Source organism: Tupaia chinensis, unplaced genomic scaffold (genome assembly GCF_000334495.1).
Source record: "Tupaia chinensis unplaced genomic scaffold, TupChi_1.0 Scaffold144236_1, whole genome shotgun sequence".
Taxonomy (NCBI): domain Eukaryota; kingdom Metazoa; phylum Chordata; class Mammalia; order Scandentia; family Tupaiidae; genus Tupaia; species Tupaia belangeri.
In genome coordinates, this window is record NW_006204094.1 from 8,901 (window position 1) to 20,051 (window position 11,151).

General features: G+C 38.4%; 1 pseudogene; it reads left to right on the forward strand.

Moving 5' to 3' along the window:
- Positions 1-1,987, forward strand: part of LOC102487117 (DCC-interacting protein 13-alpha pseudogene) — a 5,170-nt pseudogene extending 3,183 nt beyond the window's left edge.
- The last annotated feature ends 9,164 nt before the right edge of the window (positions 1,988-11,151 follow it).

Here is an 11,151-nt window from a genome sequence, read left to right on the forward strand (position 1 = left end):
CTATAGCGAAAACCCCTCCAAAAAAAAAAAAACTTTTAAAAGAATATGAAAAACAGCATTTTCCTTTGGGGGGTGATGATGAAGTTATGAGCTCTACTTTCCAACAGTTTTAAAGTTATAAGATGAACTTAGCTCTTGTCATGCGGTACTTTCAACTCAACTTGCTGATGCCATGATGTCCCCCATTACCCAGTTTAAAGAAAGAGATCTGAAAGAAATATTAACATTAAAGGAAGTGTTTCAGATTGCTAGTAATGATCATGATGCTGCAACTAATAGATACAGCCAATTGTCTAAAAAAAAGATTTAATCTTTTCATCTTCAGGTGAAATATGAAGTAACAGAAGATGTGTACACTTCCAGAAAGAAACAACACCAGACCATGATGCATTATTTTTGTGCACTAAATACACTTCAGTATAAGAAGAAAATAGCATTGTTAGAACCTCTACTTGGGTACATGCAAGCTCAGATAAGTTTTTTCAAGATGGGTTCTGAACATCTCAGTGAACAACTGAAAGAATTTTTAGCTAATATTGGAACAAGTGTGCAGACTATCCGCAGGGAAATGGACAATGATGTAGAGACCATGCAGCAGACAATAGAGGATTTGGAAGTAGTCAGTGACCCCTTGTATGTGCCAGACTCAGACCCCACCAAATTTCCTGTATATCAGAACTTAACCCAAAAGGCTGGATACCTTAATGCTAGAAATAAAACAGGCTTGGTGTCATCTACCTGGGAAAGATAGTTTTACTTCACCCAGGGAGGAAACTTAATGAGTCAGGTCTGTGGGGACATAGCTGGAGGCCTGGCCATGGACATAGACAACTGCTCAGTGAGAGCTATGGACTGTGAAGACAGGTGATACTGTTTTCAGATCACCTCTTTTGATGGAAAAAAATCTTCAACTTTACAAGCAGAGAGTAAAAAAGGCCATGAGGAGTGGATTTGCACAATAAATAACATATCTAAACAGATATACTTAAGTGAAAATCCAGAGGAAACTGCTGCATGAGTAAATCAGTCAGGTCTGCAGGCTGTCACTCCTTCCCTATTTTTCCAGCAGAGGCATGAGAGCCTACGGCCAGCAGGACAATCTCGGCTACCGACAGCTCGAACCAGAAGTTCAGGATCCTTAGGATCTGAGTCCACAAATGTGGCTGCCTTCTCTCTAGATTCTCTGGTTGCTCCAGACACCCCGATACAGTTTGACATAATCTCTCCTGTATGTGAAGATCAGCCTGGCTAGGCAAAAGCCTCTGGCCAGAGAGGCAGGCATACAAACCCATCTGGAGAATAGGGAGGAGTTACAAAATCTGAAACTGAAGATTCTATTCTTCATCAGTTATTTATTGTCCGATTCCTTGGTTCTATGGAGGTGAAATCAGATGACCATCCAGATGTTGTTTATGAAACAATGCTGCCTGGGCCATCCATAACATCTTCCGTATGACAGAATCACATTTATTAGTCACTTGTGACTGTTTAAAGTTAATTGATCCCCAGACACAAGTTACAAGGCTCATGTTTCCATTACCCTATGTAGTTTTGTATGCTACACACCAGGAAAATAAGCGACTTTTTGGATTCATTCTTTGGACATCAGGAGGAAGAAGTGAGAGTAATTTGTCATCAGTCTGCTATATATTTGAATCAAACAATGAGGGGGGAAAGATTTGTGATTCTGTTGGCCTGGCAAAACAGATAGCTTTGCATGCTGAACTGGACTATAGGGCAACAGAGACACAAAAAGAAATAGAGTGAAAGAGAAGCAACAGAAAGAACTCAGTAAACAAAAACAGACTGAAAAGAACTTGGAAGAACAGAGTCGGCTGACAGCTGCTTCCAATAGACCAAACCAAACTAGTGGTGAAGGGCAGTTTGTTGTCCTTAGCAGTAGCCAGTTAGAAGAGAGTGATTTGGGAGAAGGGAAGAAGAGAGAGTCAGAAGCATAAAATTTACCCTTGCTTTTTGATTACTATCCTCTCCCCCAACCTGGAATATGACAATTTCTGTGGTGAAATGGCACAAGGTAACAACTATGTTAAAATAAGAAGGAAACCAGGCTTAAAAAAAAAAAAGAAAAGAAAAAACAATCCTTTTCAAACTGAAAGGTACAGAAACTATATCCAACACCTTCTCTGACAACAATGGAAACAAACGAGATTAAATGAAAACCCTTGAAAATACATAAACACACGGATATTAGACCACCTACTACTGAATGACTTCACAAACACAGAAGAAATTAAGACTGAAAAGAAAAAAAAAGGTATTGACACTAATGATAATAAACACACAAGTTTTCATAACCCGTGGGACACAATGAAAGCAGTCATAAGAGGTACATTTATATTAATTAGTTCTCACAAGAAAAAAACTGTAAGGGGACAAATAGACAACCAAATAACACACCTCAGGGAACTGGAAACAACCAAACATGGCACACACACACACACACACACACACACACACACATAAAGATTCAAGCAGATATAAATGAAATAGAAAATAAACTATGCAGAAAATAAATGAAACCAAAAGTTGGTTCACCAAGAAAATAAACAAAATTGACATGTCGTTAGCTAGATTAATCAAGAACAGAGAAAAGAATCAGGTAAATCAAATTAACAATGAAACATGCAATATTAAAACAAACATAACAGAAATACTGGGTCATTGGAAAAGTAATGACACATTTTTGCACATAAAAACATGAAAACAATATGTCATGATTTTCCTGATGACTAAATACAAAAGATCATGAAAGAATACTATGAATGACTATATACCAATAAACAAGAAAACCTAGATGAAATGAACAAACCTTAAATAAATAAAAAGGATGGACAAATTTCTGGACACATATAATTTACCAAGACTGAATCAGGAAGAAACAGAAAGCCTGAAGAGACCAATAAAAAGTAATCAATTGACTAAGTAATATATATCTCCCAACAAACAAAAGCCAAGTTCTCTTCATTTATGAATTCTACAGAACTTTTAAAGAAGAGCTAACTCTCAATGTACTATTTCTAAAAATACAAAAGGAATGAACTCTCCCAAACTCATTCTATGAAGTCTCCATCACTCTCATCCACAAAACAGACAAGCACATAACAAAAAAAGAAAACTACAGACCAATAGCCCTGATGACTACAGATGTAAAAATTCTCAACAAATTCCTAGCAAACCGTATCCAATGACACATTAAAGCCAGTATGCACCAAGACCAGGTATGCTTTATTCCATGGATGCAAAGGTGGTACAACATATGCAAAACAATAAATGTAATACATCATATTAACAGTAGAAAAGATAAAAATTATATGACCATATCAAATGGTACACAAAAAGCATCCAATAAAATAGAAAAACCCACATATGGGTTTTCATATTGAATGGGCAAAAGATGAAAGTTTTTCCACTAAACACTGGAACAAGTCAAGGCTACCCACTTTCTCCTCTCTTTTTGAATATGGTGCTGGAAGTCCTAGTCAACACAATCAGATAAGAGAATAAAGTAAAAGGTATTCAAATAGGATAAAAAGAAGTGAAATTATCTCTTGATCATATACATAGAAAATCAAAGTAATGCACGCCCACAAAAAAAATGATCCTGGAAGTGATAAATAATTACCGTAAAGTAGCAGGATACAAAATCAACATACAAAAGTCTATAGCATTTTTATATATTAATAGTGAGGTATTACAGAATTGAAAAAATAAATCCATTTATGATAGCCACAAAAAGCATAAGATACCTAGAAATAAACATAACCAAGGAAGTCAAAAACCTTTACAAGGAAAATTATGAAAAACTAAAAAGGTAAATTGAAAATGGAAAAAAAAAAAGTGGAAAGACACCCCATGCTCCCAGATTGGAAGAATTAACATGATCAAGATATCAATTTCCCCAAATTAACCTATAAATTTTGTGCAATTCCGATCAAATTACCAGAGATTTTCTTCACAGAATTAGAAAAAAAATAATAAAATTTGACTGGAATCATCAATGACCCCATACCACCAAAGCAATACTGCACAAAAGTAATGAAGTAGGAGGTATCTCACTTCCTTACCTCAAGATATGTTACAGTGCTGTGATAATCAAAACAGCATGGTACTTGCACAAAAACCAATGTAAACCAATGGAACAAAATTAAAACCCCAAACATGCAGAACTGATTTTTGACAAAGGGAACAAGACAAGTTATTGGGAAAAGAAAATATCTTCTGCAAGTGGTACAGAGAAAACTGGCTAACAATCTGCAGAAAAATGAAACTGAACCCTTATTTCTCACCATTAACAAATATCAACACAAACTGGATCAAAGATCAAACATAAAGCATCAAAGTATAAAAATACTGGTGAAAAACACAAGAGAACCTGTTGGAGACATCACAATAGATGAAAACTTCTTAAATAAAATCCCCAAAGCACAGAATCCTGAAAATAGAGAAATGGGATTACATCAGGTTAAAAAGCATCTATGTCGCAGAAGAAATAATAATAAAAAATAAAGAGACACCCGTCAGAATGGAGAATATATTTGCAAACTAAGGCTTAGATAAAGGACTCAGAACCAGTATAGGGAATTCAAGCAGTTTGCCCCTCAAAAAACATAAAAAGTAAAAAAAAATCTGATTAAAAAATAGGCAAATCAGCTCAACAGACTAACTCCCCAATGAAGACATAAAAACAGCCAAGAAGCATATGAAAAAATGTTAACATCTTTTTTTTAAAAGATTTATTTATTTATTCATTCACTCATTTCTTCATTTTAAGTTATCTCCCCCAAAGAAAAGTAGTCAAAACTCTTGAATGAATACTTTAGGTAGATTTCTAAATGTTCAATAAATATGTAAAACATGTTTAACATTTTTAATAAATGGGAAAATAACAAAATCAAATAAGTAAAACTAAACAGAATCAATAAACACATGGAACCGAACTCTAAGGAAAAAAAATAAATAAAGTTGAATGTTAAGTTATCTATATTTTAGGAAACTGATTCAATAAGCTTCCAGATATATATACAACCAGCATAAACACAAAGAAATGCAAGTGTGTAAGTAAAATAATAAGAACTCATAGCATTAGTCTAAACATTTGAAATGAAGAGGAAAGAGGAAGTCATTAAGGGAGAAATGAATGGGTTGGTGCAGGGGGAAGTGGTTTCTAGGGGTAAGCCATATTTTAGATATTATAAGTCCAATTTAATAAATAGTATAAAGCACAAGTTATATGAAGATCACATTTGTGTAATATACATATATGCAAGATTTTAGAAACAAATATATAGAGTATATAAGAAAATAAATATTTATACACATGAAAAAATGTGGCTACGCAAATCTACATGAAGAAAAACTCACCTTTACAAAGATGACCACTTTCCCAAAATTAATCAAAATGAAGTATTATCTTTGTCTCTGATACAAAATATCCCATCAAAATTCCAGAATATTTTCTTGTCATGTAAAAAGGGACCAAAAATTCTAAAATTTATCCAGAATGTCAAATATAAATACATATGTTAGGCAATTTCTGAATTAAAGTACTGGCGTAACTGACAATAACATATATTATAAATCTGCAACATAGCAATCATAGACAAAGATCAAGAGACCAGAATACAAACACAATCCAGAAATAAAGAAATAATGAAATAAAAATTGTTAGGCCACCCCATGACATGAGGGTTAAGGCAGCTAGATCCCACATAGTCAATCATAGTTCAAGTCCTAGACGCAACAGCTTGAAAAGCAGGCCAGGCACATATGCATGTGTGCCCAAATTCCTGAGAGGAGAAAACAGAAAAAACAGGTATGGCCATCCCCTATGAGTGGAGATTTCTCCTTCCTTTGTCCTCTCTCTCTCTCTCTCTCTCTCTTTGCCTCTCTCTCTCTCTCTCTCTCTCTCACACACACACACACACACACACACAAGAAACTTGGATCCCCAGGCCAGTCTAAAGACAAGCCTGGTTATAAGTGCACATGCCTCAGATTCTGATGAGTTGAAGAGCTGGGGAAACACAGGGTGATGCAACCCCATATGAGCTTTTCTCTTTCGATCTTGTGTGGATATGCACACTCTGTCATGAATAAAATAAAGCAAAAATACAACTATGATACAAATCTAAGTTTGAAAAGTTTTTGACTACTAATGATGTTTCCTTTTTTCTTTTTTTCTTTTTTTTTTAGTTTTTTTTTTTTTGCCATAAGGAGCATATACTCACTGGAGAGAGAGAGGGAGGGAAAGTGAGAAATCACCACCTGGGAAAATAGCCACACCACAATCCCTTCTCTTCCATTCTCCTCTTGGGATTTTCAGCATGCACGCACATGTGCTCGCTATGATTTTTCAAGCCACCAGGTTCGGTACTCAAACCACAGTTGGCCATTTGGAAGTCCAGTGCCATAGCCACCATACCACCTGCTGGCCCCAGTGCTTCACTTCTTGGCAGTATCATTACTGAAATACTCTGAGGCTAAGTTGGTGGGCACATGGGGCTCACCAAGAGTCAGCACAAACCACTAGATGTGAAAGTGAAGTCATATGGAACCAATCGTTTTTAGAATACTTAGTTGGTTCCTTAGACAGAAAATGCTAAACAATACATTTAAGCCCCCAGCAATGTTTTTAACAATATCACATGAGGGAGAAAGTCTTAAATACATGTCAGATACAATCAATAGAACTTCACAGCCATGTGTAGAACTTTTGAAAACCTACAGAGCAATTATGTGTACATTAGTAGATAACGTTTTAAGGAAAAAAAGAGGACAGCAGATGGCCTAGCGGTTATATCACTGAACTTCCACATGGCTGATGATGTTGAAGCACCAGACCCCGTGGCTTAAAACTCACACTGGGCAAATGTGCATGCATGTCCAAGAGCTCAGGAGGAAACATAAAAAGAGATTATGGTGTGGTTGTTCCCCCTAGAGAATGATTCCTTATTTTCCCTCTCACTGTCTCTGCCTCTCTCTCTCTGGCATGCCCAAGCAAACTAAGGCAAAAATCACTATACCCCTCAAAAATTTTTAATTAATAAACAAAACATAAGAAAGATTTCTTACTTATACAAGAGAACTGCATTACATTTTAAAACTTGGTTTGACATAAAAGTGTCATAAATCTAATTTTTCTATTTTACATAATATAAAATAGGCTCTTTTGGGTCAGCAGAAGGCATTGCGATTCAGGTGCTGGTTCCCACATGGTTGAGTATGCAGCTCAAGTCCCAGACCCAGTTACATGAAAACCATCAGACCCATGAGTGAGTGAGTGGGTCAGTGAGTGAGTGAATGAGTGAGTTATGTGTGTGTGTGACACCCAAAATCCCAGGAGAGTAGAGAAGGGATTGTAGAGAATGGATTGCAAAATTGGCCATCCCCTGGGGTTTGGAGAGACAGAGGAAATTCTCACCCTCTCTCTGGTGAGCGTACATGCCCTATAGGAAAAATTTCTTAAAAAAAAAAAAAAAGAAAGGAAAAAAAAAGGCTCTTACAAATGTCTCTGGACTCCCATGTAGTTGACCGCCACTTGAGTCCCAGACATGATGGCTTAAACTCAAGCGAAGTGCATGTGCATGAGTGCCCAAGATCCTGAGAAACTCAAGCGAAGTGCATGTGCATGAGTGCCCAAGATCCTGAGAGAAAAATGGAGGAGAAGGGATTGCAGCATTGCCATGACCCCTAGGGGGGGGCTATTTCTCACTTTCTGTCTCTCTGTCTGTGTCTTTCTGGCGAAAGCACATGCCATATAGCAAAAACCTCTCCAAAACAATAAATAAATAACACATTGTTGTCATTAAGTGGGAAGTTATTGTCTTATTTACCCTTTGAAATCACATAAATGACAGAATGTGCTGTTGAAGATATTGAAAGTAATGTTTGCAATTAACCTCAGTGTCACAAATAAAAAACTGAAAGTAAACAAATGCTTCATTTGACTGAAATGTGGTAAAAACTGGTAATACTAGCCCAAACGTCAGAATGTCTAGCATCTCCCAATAACCAGACTCTGGGAAAATAACATCACAAATCCAACTTATTTCCATTTTTTTAATAAGGCAGAAATACTTTGGCAAACTCTTCCTGAACTACAAGGAAAACCTGTCAAGATACGGAGTGCGTCGGCTTTTCTCTAGTTGCCAAGTTTGGTTACAGATCAGGTTTAAGTGAGCTCAGACACAGGAAACAATGATGACAAATTGAAAGAATGGAGCATTTATGGAGTATTATATACAGACACCCTCAGGGTGACAGGTTACAACTCCCCAGACCACACTTGAAGCTTTCTCCAATAAGTAACATCATTATGGCCTTGCCTACCCATCTCAGCCAAACTACCTATCCCTTCAGAAAAACGGTCCAAACCTCTCAACAGTATCCAATGCTTCAGGAGAAAGTAGTATTATCCAAATTTTGTTCACTCTAGGAAGATCAATGATCACTTGAGCTATGGAAAATTGGCCTTATTTTTCCTTTCCCAGGCTCTTTTTCCTCTGCTCTGAAGTACTAGTGTAGTGCTCAGGCCATAGTGATGTTCTTTCAGGTGAGATTCTTATCTGTACAGTATAACTTTCTAACTTTATAATACTTCATTTCAAAGAAAATGGTATCATTCACCAGTACTCCAAGCTCCCTAACAGAAATCACTGTCACTGGATTCTGAATTTGAATTTGTATAAAATTCTTTTTTTTCCCCCACAGGTTTTTGCCACAGAGTGAGTGCACTTGCTGGGAGAGTGACAGAAAGAAGGAATGGGAGTGAGAAATCACCCCATAGGGACAACAGTCACTCCATAATCCATTCTCCTCCATTCTCCTCATGGAATTTTGGGCACAAAGGCACATATACCCAGTATGATTTTCAAGCTGCCAGGTCTTGGACTTCAGGAGAGGTTGCTTCTTCCTTCAGTCAAATGGGAGTCCAAAACCTTAATCACTACACCACCTGATGGCCCTTAAAATTCTTTAAATTCACCCAAGAGTGGGCCAGTCAGTAGCATTGTGGAAAAACAACTGGATCCATATGGCCAACTTTGTAGTTTGAGTCCCAGATCCAGTGGCTTGAAAATTACATCAGGAGTATGTTCACGTGTGCCCAAAATCTCAAGAGGAAAATGGAGAAGGGATTTTGGCATGGTCATCCCATTAGGAGGTGATTTTTCCTTCCTCCCCACCTACCCTACCCATCTCTGTATCTCTCAGGCAAGTACTTGTGCCCCATAGCAAAAACATTTAAAAGAAATTACTTACCCAAGAGTGCTATGCAGGCCAAACAAATGCAGGAGGGGACCAGAGGCTTCAGTCACTTTAAGACACCAAGAAACCCCACAAACAAGAGCTACCAGAGGAACACTCTGTCTGCAAAGACTCCACAATTATTTCTCTGGGAAACTGGGGGCATTTCACTAGTATTAGAAATCGGCTCGTATTACAGATGGGTAAACTTAATGAGATACAGAGTAGCATCCATGATATGAAGTGCTAGGTATTCAGATACAACATCTGGGCAGGTTCTTGTCTAACGGTCACTAAGAATTAGAAACATGGACAAAGAGGATAGTAAGAAAAGTTTACTAGAAAAGAGTTAAAGCTTCCAGTTAAGTGAATGGGTCGCCCCAGAGGTGTCAGAATGGCCCAGTTATATGGACTCTGACAAGGGATTATGAAAAACAATGTGGGGACCAGCGGTTAGTGCAAAGGCTATGTCGCTGGACTCCCACGTAGTTGACTGCGGTTCGTGTCATGGACCCGGTGGCTTAAACTCACGCCAGGTGCATGTGCGTGCGTGCCCAAGATCCCAAGGGGAGAATGGAGAAGGGATTGTGGTGTGGCCATCTCCCCTGGGGGGTGATTTTTCACTTTCTGTCTCTCTGACTCTCTCTGTCTGTCCGGCAAGCGCACGCACCGTATAGTGAAAACCTCTCAAATTAAAACAAAACAAACAATGTGAAAAATAATTTTTTCTAATAATACAGGAGAAAAAAGACTTTCTTTAAAGTGATGCCAGCACAGGTGTTTTGTGCTGCCAAGGAGTCTTAAAATAATCACAGCCCTTGAGTTATACAGTGTGTTCAGGACTACATCCAATTTGTCTATATCTAGCCCAATCAGCAAGTGCTCATAAATTTTTTGAAACATGGGAGAAGAGTATATTATTGAAGGCCTTCCCCTTGTTTGGAATGTACCAATGATGTGAACAATGGTACTTTCAGCTGCCATTATTGCAACCAGGCTGCAAGCAGCTTTATGTGCAAACAAGTATCGAAATCCAATCACTGAATTCTACTGAGAGCAGTGAATGATTTGTATGAAAGGCTCTCTCATTAAAACACTATAGCAGAGCTGGAAGCTGAACTCCTTGCTGTTGGGGCCCCTGGTTCCTCAACCTGAAGCAGGAGAATCTCCATTTTGAACTCTCTATGTTGGAAACTTGCTTTCTCCTTTTTGCCTAGAGTAAACAGAGTGATTAACATTCCTATTGTCTTTCTAAATAACCAGAAACTCCCTAACTCAAGAAGTCCTTTTGCAATAAATTCCTTGCCCCGAGCTATGAAGACCATGTAGATCCCATTATGTTTAGGCAAAGGACTGGAAAATGCCCTTAGTAATTATTAACCTGCTTGATTCGGCTTCTGTAACCGCTTTCCATTGGAATCTCCTCTCCCTTTCCTCTCTACCCCTTCTCTATGGTGCTGTTCCCACCACATTAAACCAACTGTGCTTTTTGCCTTCATAAGCGCCCTTCTCCCTACACTCGGAGCTGCAGGGTCTCTGAGAGACGTGAGTGCTCCCACAGTCACTGGTAATAATGACTCCTTTAACTTGGCTATGACTGGATGTCCTTTCCTTTCTCGCTGATCAAAATATAACAAACTGACCCCGTGCCCAGCTTGGACTGGATCGATCCCTTCGGTCTTCTGGAGTCCCCTTTGTACACCTGAATGCACACACCCACCTTCTGACAAAGCAGTTACTGGAAGCAAAGCCCAGGTCACCTCTTTCCTCACCCCGGACCTGCACACCCCGACGCTCCTGTCGCTCTCCCCACCCAACCCCGACCAGGGTCAGCACCTTCCCTCAGTCGCCCCTCCTCCTCCACCCGACATCCGCTCTCCTTCCTTC